Source organism: Ochotona princeps, chromosome 3, assembly GCF_030435755.1.
Source record: "Ochotona princeps isolate mOchPri1 chromosome 3, mOchPri1.hap1, whole genome shotgun sequence".
In the NCBI taxonomy this organism is placed as follows: Eukaryota; Metazoa; Chordata; class Mammalia; order Lagomorpha; family Ochotonidae; genus Ochotona; species Ochotona princeps.
In genome coordinates this window covers 39,820,795-39,839,307 of record NC_080834.1, presented here as the reverse complement: position 1 = coordinate 39,839,307, position 18,513 = coordinate 39,820,795, and the positions used below count along the sequence as shown (strand labels likewise).

The window sequence follows — 18,513 nt, the reverse complement described above, 5'->3', positions numbered from 1 at the left end:
TAGACTAATTTCACTAAGATGGATATGAGATTTTTGTTTTTTTTAGTTTGGTCTACCTGTGACAGTGAATTGGCAGGAGAAAAATCAAAACAAATGTAGACAGATAAAGCCCAGAAAAACTAGTTGTTGCTTCATGTATCTATACAGCCACGGCAGAAAAATCTGGGTAGTAAATACGGTGGACAGAAACTTACAATAAGCATTCACAAAATTGTTTATGTGTAGAGAATTATTATGATTATCATTTTCACCAGGAAGAACTGTTGAATAGGCAAATATAAAAGTGGCACTGAACACACAGCTGTTCTGTACAATATCAGCCAGTTGATCAGAGGAAAACGAAGGTTCAAATGCAGACCAGCTAGCTCCTGAGATCTCAGCTTCCAAATTTCACATTAACACCTGCCTTGTCCAATCAAGACGGTAGCAGGGATATCATGCATATGTCTGCGTCATCTACATAGTCCTGACCCACAAAATACGTGATATTTAAAAGTTCCATTTCATTCAGCAGGTTCAGACAGCTACTCTGTCTAACATACAATCAAAGAAGTAAAACTCCCATCCACAAGAGGTGTTAGTTGGAGTGAGGAATAAACAAGCATGCATGGATTTATCAGAAGCCTATAATTTAGAGACTGAATTTTAGGTTTCGTATTTATCCATGCAGATTTTTTTTTACTTGAAATTTACCCATCCATGCCATTGAAGTCACAAAGTTAGGTGATAATTATGGATTCTCTTATTTTCGCAATTTCAAAAGCTGACAAAGGAACTCAAAAGTGGAATATGAATATGTTTTGGTATCATTGTATGGTCAGTAGAAGTGACTCTTGTTGAAGTGATGGAAGTAGAATTATATCTTTCTAATTTGCATGACTCATGACATACAACATTTCAAAGAAATCTGTATTGCAAATATAAAACAAAAAATTGATATCTGAAGGATTTGTAAAGTGATTCTTGAATCATCCATAACTCAGAACTAGTAATAATGAGGAAAATTTCATCCTTCAAGACCCTGATCATATGTACAGGACACCTGTCTCACTCTTTTCTCACTTGTCTGACTTGTTCCTGTTCATTTTACACAGATACACAAACACACACACACACACACAGAAACCGATTATTAAGTGGCATTATAGCTAATGCCTTTAGTTCATGTATAATATTACTTTTTTCTATTATTTATATAGAGGAAAAACATTGTATGTATCTCCTTTATAGAGTTTTAACAATAGGTTCTTGTTACTTAGCCCAGTCTCTGATACTCAACAAGCATTTTTCATGAAATTGTTTTATTGAAAATAGTAGTGAGTTTCTTGTTGTATTATATTTTTGTGTGATAAAATTATAACATTATAATTGATTATAGTATTTTTAAAGTTATAAAATATGGCTTTTAGATTCTTTTGTAACAGAATGACTGCATCTTCTATGCAGATGAAGGAAAGAATCTGATATGTTCTTAACACAATAAAAAGTCAAAGCTAGTCAGGAAGAACTGAAAAAGCATATCACATGAAGCCCCACAAATCTTTACGAGACAATGATATTAATCCTGTTTTAAGACTGAGGGGCTACAGGAGATCTGTAACTGAGGAAAATGAAAAGTCACATCCCAGAATGACAAATGTTAGAGGGTCTTAGAGAAATCTACTGATAGATGATCTTAAAGAATGGCATTCTGGGTGGACGGGTCTCAAGCGAGTCTGGGCTGGAGGCTCACGACTTTTGCTCTCCAGGCTGCATGGTTGCAGCCTGGGGAATGCGGGCTGCCCAGTAGTGTACTCTGGGAATGCTGGGGTGTGACATTACAGAGAGTTTGGGGGATGGCACAGGAGAGGCTAAGCAGGGACCTAATGGCTCATGTCCAGGTGGGGAATGACTTCTGAGGGACTTCCATGGACAAAACCACTCACTATATTTAAAGGGTTAGATCATGGAACACACCAGCGAACAGTGAATGGGTACTGTGAAGCTGAGCCATGAAGTCGGCAAACACATGAGTGAAATGAGTTTTGGAGTAGATTCTGTGGGGGAGTATGTGGGCCCACTGATGTGGAACATCAATTTGTTGGCACGAATAAGATCTGTGGCTGTGAATAGTACTGGTTAGGGAGCTATGAGGACAACCTGCCTGGGTTGGAATTCCTACTGGTGAGAGTGAGAGTGAGAGCTTGAACCCCGGGGGCATTAGGCTGGGCTGGACATGGCTGGCTGCAATCTCTCTTAGCTCAAGTGCAGACTGGGTCTTGGGGGTGCCAGACTAGGCTAAACACCAGCACCCACTGGTACTCCTTAGAGTTAGTGTGGGTATAGAATAGGCTGGGCTAGGTCTTGGCTCCCACTGAAAGACATGAGTTCTCCAAGCTCCTCCCAGTGACGGAACCAAAAAAGAGTATGGGCCAATTGGGTAAGGACACAATTCCTGCCAAGACAAGAGATATACAAAGTCAATCTTAGCCAAGGACCCAGTGTGTTAGCATGATCTGCCACTGGGAGCAGACGGAATAGAGGAGCTTGGAGAACTCCTTTTCAAGTTGCAGTTCCTCCAGGTAAGCATAAGATCCAAGGCAAGGAGCAGCCCAAACCAGCTAGGTTACAGTATCCACTGGCATACATGTGGTTCAGGTCTGGTGGTGGGCTAGTTTACAAATTCCACTGTTAGGTCCAAGAAAAAGGAGGGGATGTAGAATGGGCCACAACACCAGATAGTTCAGACTGGAGCTGGGATGGAGAACTGACTGGGCAAGGCTAGGCTGTAGCACCAACCAGCATAAGCTGGACCTGGGGGCAAGCTGGATTGAACTAGGCTGAAGCACACACTAATGGATGCCAAGGAGAGATGAGTCATGCCAGTCGAGGGTGGTGCTGTGACTCTGAGCCCCAGGGCTGGAGGATCTGGTAGGTCTCTGTCAAGCCTGTATGGTAGAGGCTGGATTTACCTCCCTAAAGTCCACCTCTGTGGTGGGTGACCATTCCAAACACCCCATGGTTAGAGGGTCTCAGTGAGGCCTGGACCTTCTGGCCCGGGTCCTTAGACTGACATGTGTGGTGGATGCTGGATCCATGAGCCCCAGGGCTTGAGGGGTGGGGATCTGGTGAGGCCCTTGTTGTCTGGTTTGGTTCCTAGGGTTCACCTGTGCAATTGGTGTTTGATCCATTATCTACAAGGGTGGAAGGTCCAGTGGGGCCTAATTCACCTGGCCAGGGTCCTAGGGCCCATCTGTACAGTGGGTGATGGATCTGTGAGCTCCAGTTGAATTTTGAAGGAAATACAGATGGGCAGACCAAGAGAGTCTGTGGTAGGACTTTCAGGTATGGCAAGCAAAGTATGAGCCAGTGTTCTAGAAACAGTAGTTGTTCATCTGGTTTGGGGGAGATACAGTAGCATACATGTTGACCTAAACTAAGCTTTCATGTACAGTGTTTGTGAGAAGAAAAGGTTGGCTAAGACACAAGTTTAGCCATCATTAACATGAAAATTATGGACAGAGTCCTAAATGTGATGCAGATGACAGCAAGCGGGATTTGTGCGTTCTAAAACAAAAGTGCAAAAAAATACATAAAACAAATACTCCCCCCCCAAAAAAAACTTCAAATGATTGGTGCAGAGAATTTCACATAGATATGGGACTTGGTGTAGTACAAAAACCAAGATAAGGGAATAAGAAAGGAATTGCGTTGATTTAATTATAAGGTTTAGAGTTTCTGAAAGAGAAAAAGGTAGATAGAAAATATGGAGGAACAAATCCAATGCAAGCAGGCTCTCTGTGTCTTTTGAGAAACAGAGGAATGAGTTGAGACAGCCAGGATAGGGAGGCGTGGTGAAGAAACCAAGCGAATGAAACCATTTGCTGTTTGGAAAGGAAACTAGGTCAGTGTCCAGTTACTTCGTCTATGCTGATGACAGGATACTCTATTTCAGCAAAGATCTTGGATGCAGACAGAAACACAGAACTGAACTCATAGTAAGTAGAAAGGTCTGGAGGCTTACATCTGAGTAGCATTAAGGCAAAATAGCTCAACTTAGGTGAATGAGTGCTTTATGTAAAAAAGAATTGAGTGAACCAGAACCAAAATACCAAGAACTAATACTTGGGAGGCCGTTTCTACTATGGATCAAGTGAAAAGTCCACAAAGAAATTAATGGTTATGGTGATGGTGGTGGTGATAATGTAATAGCTCTAATTTATGTCAGTGACTAAGCAATTATTCTCAAGCAGAGGTTATGATAAAAACTTTCTGTTTAGTTCTCACAGTTTCACAATTAGGCAAAAGTGTACATTTTATAGACAAAATCCCAGATTTGAAGAGGGTGTATTTTCAGGAACATTGTGAAGAAATGTTAATATGAAATAGGAAAAGAAAGCGTAGGATCTGACTAAGAAGGAGCATGAACACATTTTGCTATGGAGGAGCAGTGATTTAAGAAAAGGTAGAAGAAACCTGGGGCAATAGCCTAGTGGTTAAAACCTTGTCTTGCCTGATCCAGGAACTCATATGGGTGCCAGATCTTGTCCTGGCTGCTCCACTTCCCATACAGCTCCCTATCTGTAGCCTGGGAAGGCAGTCAAGGATGGCCCAAAGCCTTGGCACCTGCAATTGTGAGGGAAATTAGGAAGAGGCTCTGGGCTCCTGGTTTAGGATCAGCTTAGCTTCAGCTACTGAGACCACTTGGGGAGTGACTAGGTGGATGGAAGATCTTTCTCTCTGTCTTTCCTTCTCTCTGTAAATATGCCTTTCCAATAAAAAATTTTAAATTTTTTTAGAAGAAGGAAATATTACAGATGAACATTTCTCTGTTGTTCAGTTAGAAGTGAGTATCAAAAATAGTCCAAGAATTCAATGTGGAAGAGAATGCATACTATATATATATGCATTTGTATATATATACATATATATACACACTGAGATTATAAGTAATTCTCAACTGTCATTTTAGTCTTTCACATAGAAATCTGTTAATAAATACAATGAACAGCTCAAGATGATTCGGTCATTTGCTAGATTTACAATAAGCAATGCTTTATATTTGTCCTGAAACCAACAATCCTTCAAGATAGATTTTATTATATAATTGTATACTGAAGCAAAATGACGTATTTACTCTGAAGCAATGTGCTTGGGTTACCCGACTACAAGTGCCAGAGCTGGACTCCTGGGCCAGAGCTTTGTCATTCATAACATTCCTGACTTCCACTACATTCGTTTTCCTTCATAATTTTGTATCTGCCACTTGGTTCTAAATATAGAGATAAGAGGTACTTGATTAAAATCAACAAAGACATCATATACAATTTTCTTTGAACATGTTTCTTATTCACCTGAAATGCTGTAGAACTAGTCTTGAAGCACTTGGCAGTTTGATGGATTTCATCTCTAATAGGTTGTCAGTGTCATAAAATTGGCAGAAAGAGAATAATTAACACCAGTCTTCTTATGAAACTTGTGGACTCATAGAAAATTGACATGAAATGTCATAAATACGGGTAGTACTCTGAAATGATAGGAAGGTATTAACCTAAAAAATGAGGAATGAGAGGTCACCATGGCAGGCAATATCTGATGACAGATAAAATGCATTTATGTTTTTTTTAGTATCCTCAAAATTTCCATCTGAGGTCACTTTTAATTTCTACCATGCATCATCTCTTTGGAACCACCTTTTTCTCAAGGTATGCTTTGCTGAGGATTTTGTTTTCATTATCCCACCCACAATGTTCTTTGCCTGTACAAACACATGCACACCCTGCCTCGGTTTTTTTCCAACACAAATATCAATGGTATTCATGGTATGAGAAGAGGAGTGGCTCGGTTAAAAGGTGATGTGAAGAACAGTTAATGTTCACAAGCCCATATTGTACAGTTATTGACAATATTGTATAAGCAGAGTACTCAGAGGCTTGAAGGAAAATGCATGGGGCAGGGATAACTAACAGGGCACCAGCGCTAAACTTTGAACACCTTCCAGAAGGAAACATGGCCTGGAGCCTGGGGCATTTGACAGAAAATGCAAGCCCTGGGGAAGATTCAGTTACTGAATAATGGTTGAATGCAATAGTTTTGCCAACTGAAATATTTGGTGGCATCATTTCTTGAAACTGAACATCAAAGTTGTAGTCAAAAAGTCATTAAATATTTCTATGGAAGGTGAGACTTTAGAAAAAGGAAGTTCTTAGCATTGGATGTGCAAAGTATCTATTCACTACAGAATAAAATAAAAAATCGAAGAGCATCTCATTCTGATCATCTAGGATTGGAGACCTGGAATGAGTTATACAATGATAATTATTGCCTTTGGGAGAGGCATGAAGTAATTTTTTTCATTAACATATACCATTTGAAAGTTTATTTCATGAGAAATAAAAATTTAAAAAGCACCATTAAGGAAGTTCACCAGACAGACACTTCTTTCTCCATTTCTGTATTTTCATATGGCAAGATCTGTAGAGTTAACTGCATTTATGATTCAACCAGGAAATCTAAGTAAATAATACACTCACCACGTACGTGCGTACATGGGGTGCGAGGCTCTCGGGCAGCTTTCCGATTTGCCGGGGTCCTGGTCTGATGGCCTCCTTTGGGGGTGGGAAGGTTGTCCTAGGACCCTGAGAAGTGGATTGGGAACGCCTCTGAGCGCGCCATGCCATGGGCTGGAGTGGGGGAGGAGCTAGCAGGATCCAGGCGGGGGCCCAAGCAGCTTGGCCCCGGGCCGCCATGCGGCCCAGGTGCGCAGGTCCTTGCCACGAGGCATGCGTGGACCAATCCCCTGAAACTCTGACCCCATTGGACGGTTTAGAAGGGCCGGTGGAGTCTATGCAGGAGGCATGACAGTCTATAGGGCGCTCTGGGCTGACCAGAGCAACCTCTGGCATAGTTAACACTGGCTGGCAACAGGCCTGGTTGGAGAGCGTGGGGGAGGCCTTGGCTGTGTGGAGCCTACCACTAAGGGGCACAGGAACTGGAGGAAGGCTGAGTTCTGGTTGGGTCACAGTTGTAATCCCTTGGCACAAATATCAATTCAGCTTTGACGCACCATGCCGGATTAGACCACAGCACAGTTTGGTGCTCCGGAGGACCAGGATAGATGTTGGACAGGCTCGGCTAGGCCTCAACCCCATCTGAGCCATATATGAGATATACGTGGGTATGGACGAGCCGTGGCTGGGCTGAAACTCTCAACAGCAGGAACCAGAATGGATTGAAGAGCGGAGCTGGCCGAAGGACCTGCTGGAATGCATGAAGCCCGACACCATGAAGGAGTCGGAGGGAGGAACCTGAACAGTTCCTCTGACAGGACACTGACTCTACAAATAAACGCAGGAAGCATGGAGGTAAATAACCCAGAAGAGGCTTTGGAATGTGACCCACTGGAATACACTTGGCTCGGGTTGGGGCAGACCAGGCTGAGTCGGTTCACGTCATCCACTGGCAAGCCCAAGTGCTGAAACTGTGTGGGGGCCTGGCCGGGTTTGGTTGCGATTAAAAAAAAAAAAAAAAAAAACAGTACAAAACACAAAATGCCAAGGTGAAATGGCCTGTGCTAGTAGGGAATGCAACACCCGACCAGCACTCCTCCCACTGGTTTAGGTGAGGGACAAGAGTGTGATGGGCAGAGCCGGGGAGAGATGCGATACTCATTGGTTCCAATAGAGGTCGGGGCTCAGAAGAGAACCAACCCAGGGGTTAAAACCATCAGCTGATCGGAGTGATGGACGGTGGCGAGCACTGTGCTTACTAGTAGTACATGTAGGAGCCTGGACTGGGAATGCCTCAAAGTTTTTTTTTAGGGGGATTCCCCTGAACAAAATGGAGGAATCAAAGCATTAACCAAAAAAAGATGGAAAATGGAGTAGATGAATCAACCACCTCAGCCTTATGCTTCCAGCGGAAAACTGGACAAGGGGAAACCCTAAGACGGACTATGTCAATCAGTGGACTCTGCACCAGCCTCATCATACCTGGACTGTTGCTGATGATATGTTGGAGCTTCTAATTGATTGAGGTGACGCTCTGCTGGCTCTGCCTACAAACCTGAAAGGGCCTCCCTAAAAGCCCGTTGAACTTGAACTGGACAAGGGGGATGCTGGACTCTGTATGGTGTAAACTTTTAATTAGGGAATCTCAACGGAACTTGAGCTGTGGTTATGCATCAAGGTGAAGGAATTCATGATGGGGGAACAGTTTGGGGTGAAGGGGGGGAATCCCAGTACCTATGAAATTGTGTCATGTAATGCAATGTAATTAATGAATAAATGAATATTAAAAAAAAAAGATAGAGGGTAAGGTTTGATCAAACCATAGACTATGCTAAAGGGAAGTTATATGCCTACTGTAGTGTTGAATTCTGTAATTTATTATTGTCTTATAATCTTATATATATATATATCTTATTTTCAGTAAAAAAAAATACACTCAAATTAAAGTGGGATAAAAGCTACAATGATTGTAATAGATTTTTTAAAAAATCATTCATTACAATGATGCATGTTCACTGGTCAAAAGGGCTTGTTCAGGCGGTCAGTTTTAAACTCTTGATGTCTAAATCCTCTGAACCAGTGTTTTGCCACAGGATTTTCCAGGTTCTTGTGAGTGGAAAAAATGCAGCAGCATGGAATTACGAACAAATAAAAAATGGCATTTCAGTACCAATGTGTTTTCTCAGATTGTGAGTTTCAAACTCAATATCCGGTGCTATTTCTTTTTAAAATACTTTGTGATGAGTTGCACTTGAAATGTGTTGATGGTTTGATGGAAGCTCATAATGTTAGCCACTTCTGTGTAGCTTTAGCAAAATGAATAGTGGGGAACTGGAGGCATTAGAAGTGAAAGTATAAACAAGCAAATATGTGAAAAAAAATCACATTCACACTCAAATCCACAAACATGCTAGCAGAGCACCATGATTTCTGCTCAGATTGATCCAATAATACCAAATTTAAATGATGCTTCAATGACAGAATGGTATGTTCAATGATGTTTTATAAAAAGTTTATGGGAACAATGTGCCAAATAAATGAGTAGTTTTACACATGGATAGCTTACTTTAAGGCAGAACAAAACTTGGAAATTGAGGCTTGACATAGCAGATCATGTGCATTAATATGTAAGAAAAAACTCACATGTGTTCAATGTTTTCATCAAGAAGGATTAATGATGAACAGCAGAAATAATAAATAACACCATAGACATCCCATTTAATTCATTTTATACAGCTATGATTTAAAAAAAATAAAGGATTGATGTGCATCAAACTTTATGCTCTTAGTTGACCAGCTCTCGTGCCCAGATTAGCAATAGCTAAGAACAGAACATACAACGGGAATTTTACACAAATGAGATCAATTCCTGAAGCATTTCTTTGAAGAATTGGAGCAGATGAAGCACAGCACAGCCAGCACAATCCTGGGGCAACGCATGATGCAAAGCAGAGGTCGCCAAGACATGGAGGTGGTCCAGAGTAGCAGCAGAGAGGTCAAGGCTACAGCAACAAGCTCTTGCTTGCTTGTTTATTTTGTTTTTAACTTGTCTTGGATTTTCACAACATTTTTTCTTATTTACTTTCTAGAAAGACACAGTATGATAATGTCTGCTTATTCTGAAAAATCTAGGAGGAAAACAGCCAAGAAATCATTGTCACTAATAAGTCTTTCATAACAATAGTTTGCCTGCTGAGTCCTTTCATCAAAATAAGCGCTGTTTTCTAAGATTTCTCATGGCAATCAACAGACTTCCATCTAAAAGTTTATATATGGGCCCTTCTGATTTTTGCTTTGGTTTCTTAACCTTTAAAAAAAAATCCAGTAGTTGAGGTCCTGAAATTGCAAGTCATGCTTCCACCTACAGTGCCAGCCTCACATATCAACACGGGTCTGAGTTCAAGATTCTCTACTTCCGTTCCAATTCCTTGTTTATTTAACTGAAAAAACGAAGTGTATGGAACCCTGTCACCCATGTGAAAGACCCAAATGGAGTTCCAGGTTCCTAACCTCAGTTTGGCACAGTCTCCATTATTGGGGCTATTTGGAAAGTACACCAGCGGAAGGAAATAAAGAGGCTGTATGTGAGGAAGTGAGTCCTCCCGCCAGCAGCCATGTGAGTGAGCCACCTTGGCCAGAGACCTTCCTGCCTCACTCAAGTCTTGAGATGACAGCCGAGCCAAGTGACATCTCGGCCCTTCAGTTCATTGACTCCAAAACCCCTGGACCAGAAAAACCGTGAGATAATGAATGTTTTTTCTGTCTTTAAAAAAAAAAAAAATATATATATATATATATTTTTTTTTTCCATACTTATAGATTTCTTTCTAGAATTTTTAGTATTGCTACACGGTGTCAGAGTTCAGGCTATAGCTGATTTGACTTTGCGTCTTTTATTGTCAGTAGGGACGTTCTATCTACTGAACCGACCATGAGGTTTGCTTTCTGCCATGGAGTACAGTCGAAATGATGGTATCCCAGTTAGGAGTTTAGGCTTAGGGAGATTACATGTTTCTGTTTGGAGTCTTGGGACTTGGCTTAGACCTAAGAAAAAGTCCAGGTTGACTTGTTGTCAGATGAACTCTGTTATTCTAGCTATCCCATATTTAGCCAGCTCAATCATGTGACTACAGACAGGTGAGCAGGGTCACTAAGGAACAGAAGAGCCTGGTTAGATCAGCACATCTATTTAGCCAATCCTCTGATAAGTTAGAAATAATTAAATTATTTGATTTACACTATTATATTATGGAACAATTTTAAATCAACAATTCATTATTAATAAGTAAATAACAAACAATAATGCTTTTCAATATCATAAATGGAGTACATTTTATTTTGAATTTTTCTGTTTCTGCATAAATAATACTTTTTAATCATATGTATGTACAGTGAGTAAAATAATGCCTGTACAGTTTCTCCTTATATAGTTTAGTTATTATGTAATAATTACAATTTATGATGTCAAATTCACAATAAAATATTTAAAACTTTAAGTGTAATATATTCCCCTTACACCAGGTGTCTTGAAGATAAGCAATTTATATAGACAAATATAAACATTTGTTATTACTAACTCCTAGCCACAGATTCAATGAAAGGAATATAGAAGATTCTTCACATTAATCAACTGTCTGTGCCTGAATGTGTTCCATTTTATATATAAAATGTGCCCACTCTGCCATTTCCTGAGTGGTTGTCCAAAATAGGGATATCTTCAGTATGAAAACTGAAGATTTTGTTTGAAGAAGTTTATTATGCTCTTTGATATTTCTGAATATTTGATATTATCATTTTGGGAAATTTTAGTTTTCTAACTTACTGTCACTGATTTGATCTCGCTGGGCATTTTTGCCTCCTAGGAGTCATATCAAGCAGATTTTTTTTGTACCTCGGTTGCAATTTGTTATGGCACTAACAAGCAAATACACCAATTAACCCTGTCACACTACAAATATTGGCTCAATATGTGATTGGAGTGAATACTTTATTCCCCAGAGCAAGGTGCTGTGAATTAAATGTGCTCCCCAAAGCTCACATATTAGAATTTTAAACCTAAATGTAACAGTTTTGAGAAATACTTTTTCTAAATTCTCTGTTTTTCTAATACATCACTATAAATACATCACTTAAATCTCTTACTGATTTATTTTTCATTTTGTTTGAAAGGCACAATCTTCCTTCCACTGGTTCCCCCTCCAAAGCCTACGATGCCAGGCTGCAGTCAGAAATCTAAACCGAATCTGGGTCTCCCACATCAGTGACAAGGATCCCAAAACGTAAGTCCTTGCCTACTGCTTCTGAGAGTGCCCATTACCAGGAAGCCGGGTGAGAGCAGAGGGGCCCAATAGAGGCAATCCGGGCCCGGCGGCATGGCCTAGCAGTTAAAGTCCTTGCCTTGAACACACCACGATCCCATATGGGCGCCAGTTATAATCCCAGCAGCTCCACTTCCCATCCAGCTCCCTGCTTGTGGCCTGGGAAAGCAGTCGAGGACGGCCCAAAGCCTTGGGACCCTGCACCCGCGTGGGAGACCCAGAAGAGGTTCCAGGTTCCTGGCTTTGGATTGGCGCAGCACCGGCCCGTTGCGGGTCACTTGGGGAGTGAATCATTGGACGGAAGATCTTCCTCTCTGCCTCTCCTCCTCTCTGTATATGTGACTTTGTAATAAAATAAATATATCTTTAAAAAAAAAAAAAGAATAGAGGTAATCCAAGTAGCCTCTCAACCGTGATGCCAAACGCCCAGGCCAAGGGAGCAGTGACTGCTAAGAGGGTCTTAGGCTGCAGTACCCTGTCCTCATCAACAGATTAACGAACTGATCACTGACTCTAGGAGTCCAAAAGTTACATTCAGTCCTTTATAGTTTCTCTCTCTCACACACATACTTTCTTTCCTTCCATATTCCAACATAAGATAGCACAGCAAAAAAGACCTTAGTTTAACACAGACACTTCGTCCTATATTTTCTAGCCACTGTAATTAATTTTTTTAAGATTTATTTATTTTTATTACAAAGTCAGATATATACAGGGAGAAGGAGAGACAGAGAGAAATATCTTCTGTCCGAGGATTTACTCCCCAAGTGACCACAATAGCTGGTGCTGTGTTGATCCGAAGCCAGGAGCCCAGATCCTCTTCCAGGTCTCCCACGTGGGTGCAGGGTCTCAGGGCCTTGTCCTGTCTTCAACTGCTTTCCCCGGCCACAAGCAGAGAACCGGATGGGAAGTGGGACTACTGGGTGCCCAGATGGGATCCTGGCACTTTCAAGGCAAGGACTAAAGCCGCTGGGCCATGGTGCCGGGGCCCCCTAGCCTCTGTAATTTAAATAAATAAATACTTTTCTTATAAATTATCCATTCTCAGGTACTGCTGTAGCAGAAAATAAAGAAGGGAAAGGATGGAGATCCTTGCTATCTCTACTTACTTGAGTTTTTTATCTTAAGTCAGTGTTTGCCACTGCACCAAACGGACTGCTTCTTCACCTAGAAAAAAGGTCATTAATAGTTACATGTAATCATATTCCATGAATAAGGTCTTAACATTTATAATTAATTAAGAATACATCCTTAAGTTTCTGTTCTTCTAGAACCACCATAACGCCAATTTCCATTCTAAGTAAATAAGGAAAAGAGGGTAGCAGAAATATATATGCATATATAAGCATCGTAAGATATTGTGAATCACTATTATACAATTATATTTCTGTAGGAATTTAGTTTTGGTCTTGCCATGTTGGAGAGCTTGTTAAACAGTCTTTGTAAGATTTTCATCTCTGCATCAGGGGCTGCAAAATGTTAGGAAGGGAAGGTGGGAGGAAGTAGGGGAAGTTTGTGAAAGCTGAGAATCAGGTAAGGCCTTGTCTGCGATCTTGGTTACAAAGATCCGTAAAGAACCTAGACTTTGAGGCCTTATGCAAACTAGGTAAGTCTACAGATCAAACACAACCTCTGTGGGTGACAGCAGAATTCATGTTTCCCTTCCCTGCTGTCTCCTTTGTGGTCCAGGTGAGGTGGAAATATATAGGAAAGGGAATGTGAGATATGTAACTCAATGTGTTCAGCATCCCAAGGTTCGCGTTGTGAAGTCATTGCGACCATCATTGCTTTCCATAGTACTGGTAGGTTTCTCATAGATGAAGGGAAACTGGCTTACTAACCAAGCCCATGGCCATTTCCACCGTGTTCCAGTTCTCAGGCTCTCTACAATCCTCTTCAAAATAAATAAATAAATAAATAAGCTCACTTATCATGAGAACCACCAAGTAACTTAAGACTACATTTTAAAATACCTACAGTGGGTGGCTGTTTATCTCTGTGTGTATAGTACAAAGGAAGAAAGAGGAGACAAAGAGAAACAAGAGAAATAGCTTGAGTTAACAGGAAAATCATAAAATGTTGAAAACTGGAGAAACTATATTGAGGAGTAGTGGCATTTTCTACATTTTTTTGCATATTTTCTATCATTTTTAAAAATATTTGAAAGCAACATGAGAAAGAGTATAGTTGTTAAGAAGAAGTTGCTATCTACCCATGTGTATCAAATCAACCTGTTTTCATTAAAATATGGCCTGAATAGGTTATTTGAATGGTTGAAATTTTAATTAGGGAAAACTCAAGCATTAAGCACATGTTTCTACTTGTGTCAGATCGCTTTTCTCATAGCTAACCTGACCTTGCAAAGAAACTCTGCTGATGTGTATTTGGTTTGAGCCAGTAAATTAGCTTAGATATTTAAATCATCTAGTGACTACAACAGTGTGTTATTTGTCTTCTAAATGGAAAACTTACAACTGCATATAGCCACATTTTCTAAACTTGAGGATACATTGCAGGAATTTCTGCTAAGCAGATGTTTTCTTGTTTGCATGTAAATTAGGTCTGTTACAATTTTGTAATCCAGCATTTCATGTTTTCCAAATAGACTTGTTTCAGTGATTTGACTAAAATTTGCTAATTTGCCAAGATAAATATTGTTCAGAGTGCCAAAAGTTTCCATCTTTCGATGGCTGATTCTTGCTGTCACTCCTTTACTTTCAGCGGGGATATCAGAGCCCCATGATGTTTGCAATCCTGCCTCTCTTTCTCAGTCCAGAATTATACCCTTAGTCAGGTTGAATGTGCTCATTTCTATAATTTTTCCAGTCCCCAAAGAGACTATTATGCTTTTACAAAATGCTTATTAGGGAAGACGTTGGGAATTCAGAACAGTTTTAATGTTGTGCTTATCTTCCAAGGGCCATGAGATCAGTATCCAGATGTTGTAACTTGGCCAAAGACTGGATTGTTCTCTGGCAAAGCAACATAGAGATTCTGCCTGTAGGACACGTAGAGGGCTGGAGAAGCACGCATCTGAGACAGGAACAGCAGCACCACCATCCCAGTGTGCTTGCTGGGACAGAGAACATGAAACGAAGTCAAAAGACTGAGGTGTCCTTTGAATTCAGCTACATGCAGTTGGAAAACAAGGATCATACCCTGAGATAAGCAATGAGAAAACAGGTTGCTTTGCTGCATGCATTTGAGAAGGTCAGAGCAGAATAGTAGCTGGGAAGAACTTTGGAAGCGTCATTCTATTTTCTGTGAGTCATCCTTGGCCTCCCTTCTTGCTTCATTTTCATGTTCCTAAGGCTCCCTCTTCCTGTTTCTGTGAATTTCTTTTCTTTTCACACAAATGAAATATTATTTGAAACCAGTCCGGTTTCATCCATTTTTTAACTTCTGTTCTTTGTTTCTCCACACTTTCCTTGACATGTGCATAAACTGTGAAAATATTCCAGGAAAAAGAATCATCAGTTTATGTCTTAAAATTTGTAACATTACATCAAGAAATTTGCCAAACGTTGCCTGTAATTTCTAGTTTGCTGCCCAAAGTTCTCCACTTTGCAGTCCCTTGTACTCAGCTCTCTAAATCACTAAGGTGTGATGTCTCATCAGAGAATAAACGGATCCCTAGGAAGATATCATCTGAAGCTTGACTTCATTTCAGGCAAATTGTTTAGGAAATACCTGCTTCATAAAAACTTCAAAATCTGACCTGAAAATTGTGTGATTTCAATGGCTTGTGAGAAAAACAATTTAATACATGTCTTTTAAAAGTCCATCATTTTGAACACCATGATGTAACTTTAAATAAAAGACATTTCTATCTTTAAATGAGAATGAAAACAGGGGCAAATAAGCAAATTATCTTTTTGTAGTCTCATTGTACTTGGAGATTTGCCAAGTACTGTTAGACTGCTCAGTTTTAGGGGCCAGTGCTATTGGCATAGCCAGTAAAACTACAGTCTGCAGTTTGGCCATCTCCTACGGGTGGCAATTCGAGTACTGGCTGTTTGACTTCCAGTTCATCTCCCTGTTAAAGCTCCTGAAGGATTTACCAAGTGCTTGGGCTCCTCACCCACAGGGAAGACCGAGATGAGGCTTCTGGCTACTAACTCCTGCCCTTCTGAGCAAGTCATTGCAGCCATTTGGCAAGTGAACCAGCAATAGAAAACCTATCTCTCTCTCCCTCTGCCTCTCTCTCTCTCCCTCCGTCTCCCTGTCTTTACTGTTTTGTAACTCAGCCTTTCAAGAGAAAAAAAGGGGACGGGGAGAACGAAGAACGCAGAAAATTGATTTTTGCATGTCTCATTACTTAGGGCATATTGTGCTGTCTTTTCATTTCCAAACAAGGATAGCCTATCCATTTTCTTTTTTTTTTTTTTAAATTTCATACGAGGTGAAAAAAAATCCTTTCATATGAGGCTAAAACTCTTGCCCTGTATGATGTCAGGATGAGTTGACTTTTGTTTTTAAGATTTATTTATTTTTATTTGAAAGGCGGATTAATGCAGAAAGAAGAAAGAGATCTTTCATCCACTGGTTCACTCCCCAGATGGCCACAGCGCCTGAAGAAGGGACAGTCTGAATTCAGGGAGCTGGATTTTCTTCTGGGTCTTCTATATGGTGCAGTGGCCTGGCAGTGGCCCAAGGAATAAGGCCTTCTTCTATTGCTTTCCTAGGCCATAATCAGGGAGGTAACTCAAAATGGAGCAACCATATCTCCAACCAGTTTTCATATGGGATGCTGGCACCACAGGCAGAGGCTTAATCTATTATACCACGATAATAAGCCCTGAATTGGCTTTATACTAAAAGCATAAACTATTACATGTGAAACTGGCTTCCCACCTGAGGCCAATGGTTCAAAATTTCTCTACTCCACTTGTAATCCTGCTCCTTGTTAACATGACTAGGAAAGCAAAGGAAGATAGTTTTAGCTTTTGGGACAATGCTATCCATGAGGGACAGCAGGATGACGTTGCTGGATCTAGGCTTCAGCCTGGCTCAAGCCTAGCTGCTGAATAAATTAAGGAAAAAAATGGCGCTTAGTGTTTGATAAATTTAAAGTTGGTCATATCGAAATATGTCATGTAGACAATACTAAGTGTGATGTCACATGCCCAAATGTGAAATATTTAAGTTAATTTGCTTTTTCTAAAAGAAATCCAGTCATATTTATGCTGTTAAAGGGAAGTGCATATGCAGAAGTACAACTTTAACATCAACAAAATCGAGCTAGAAACAAAGCAGAAAATGTTGCAGAAGACTTTGAATAATATTTTAGTGAGAGTATGCTTTCAGGCAAATATTTTTAGTAATAAATTCAATTTATTTTTTGATGTTGTTTGCACAGTTGAGAGGGATGCATGTCAATGTGACCACTGATTCGGGTGTGGAGGGTTGAGAAATGGGGCGGAGTGGATGAGACAACTGCCTCCAATCTCCGTATCTCTTCTGGTATCTGGGAAAAGCAGGGAGAGAAGGGGAGAAGGCTGCTTCCGAAAACCCAACTGCATCAGAAGCCAGAAATGGGGAAAAGCCACCTGACGTTATCCCAGAGTCCCCAATGTGGAGCATGTTCCGAGTATACGGCTTCGGTGGTTTTGATGGCACTGAGATGCTGTTGATTTTGTTACTCAAGACCAAGGAAACCTTCAAGGGTCTATTGGCTGACCTAGTACACCTTAGAGTCTCAATTATCTCCAATATTTGTTCAGGAGAGCTGTCTAATTTGTTCGGCCCTCCATTGTGGTAAATATCCTCTGCAGGCCTCAATGAACTGGTTGTAATATCCCCCATGAGCATCTGGGCATGCTGTCCACACACAAGCCTCAGCAACTCAGGAGACCCAATTCTGATACATGCACTCCATGGTCCAATCATAAATCCTGTGGATTTTATTGTAGTTAAAGTTCTGATTCCAGTGATCCAGTTGGGCGAGTTTCCCAAAGAAACCTTGCTTGACTCCTCTGTGTGCACGCTAGTGTGGGGTCTGGCTCAGTCCATGACCCACATCAGCCTACACACACAATGGTGGTTGCAGTCATCTGGTCAGTTTGGTCCCCAGCCCCATCTTGTATGTAAACCAATGGATGCTGTGGCCCAGCCTAACCCTACCACCACACACTCATTCCTCATATACACCAATGGGAACTTCAACCTAGACGAAATAGCCTCCAATAACCCTCACTAGGCCCAACCCCAGCCCTGGTACCTGTGAATGCCAGTATGTGCAGCAGACTGGTCTAGTCTGTCCACATCCTATAGGGCTCTTGTATAAATCAATGGGTGATGAAACCTACCACAATCCAACTGGCCCCATTATCTATCTCACACGCATGTCAGTAGGTGCCATCCTTTATCCAGTCAGATTTGTTCCCAGCCCTGGTTCTCATACTCACCGGTGGGATTTGTAGCCCATCAGAGAGGTGCCCATAATTTCCCCACTAGGAACCTGATCCTGTACTTGTCAGGTGGTTCTTCAGTCCAGCTTGACAGGATTTGCCCCAGTCCCAGTACTTGCCAGGTTATACTGTGGTGAAGTCCAACCAGTCAGCGCTCAACTCTTGCTCATGCAGGAACCAGTGGATATGGTCAATTAGCCCACCCTGGCTCTCCCCCAACCCAGATCACATACAGGACAAAGGGTGCTGTAACCCTCCTCAGCCTGGTCTGCCCCCAGACTGAACTGCCCCCAGACC

General features: G+C 41.1%; 1 protein-coding gene across 1 annotated transcript in view; it reads right to left on the bottom strand.

The window, feature by feature from the left end:
* Window positions 1-13,741: 13,741 nt before the first annotated feature.
* Window positions 13,742-18,513, bottom strand: part of LOC131479806 (PRELI domain containing protein 3B-like) — an 88,027-nt gene continuing 83,255 nt past the window's right edge. The window contains exon 2 of the mRNA XM_058661253.1: window positions 13,742-13,756. The gene's annotated coding sequence lies outside the window, so the exon portion shown is untranslated. The remainder of the gene's footprint in view (window positions 13,757-18,513) is intronic.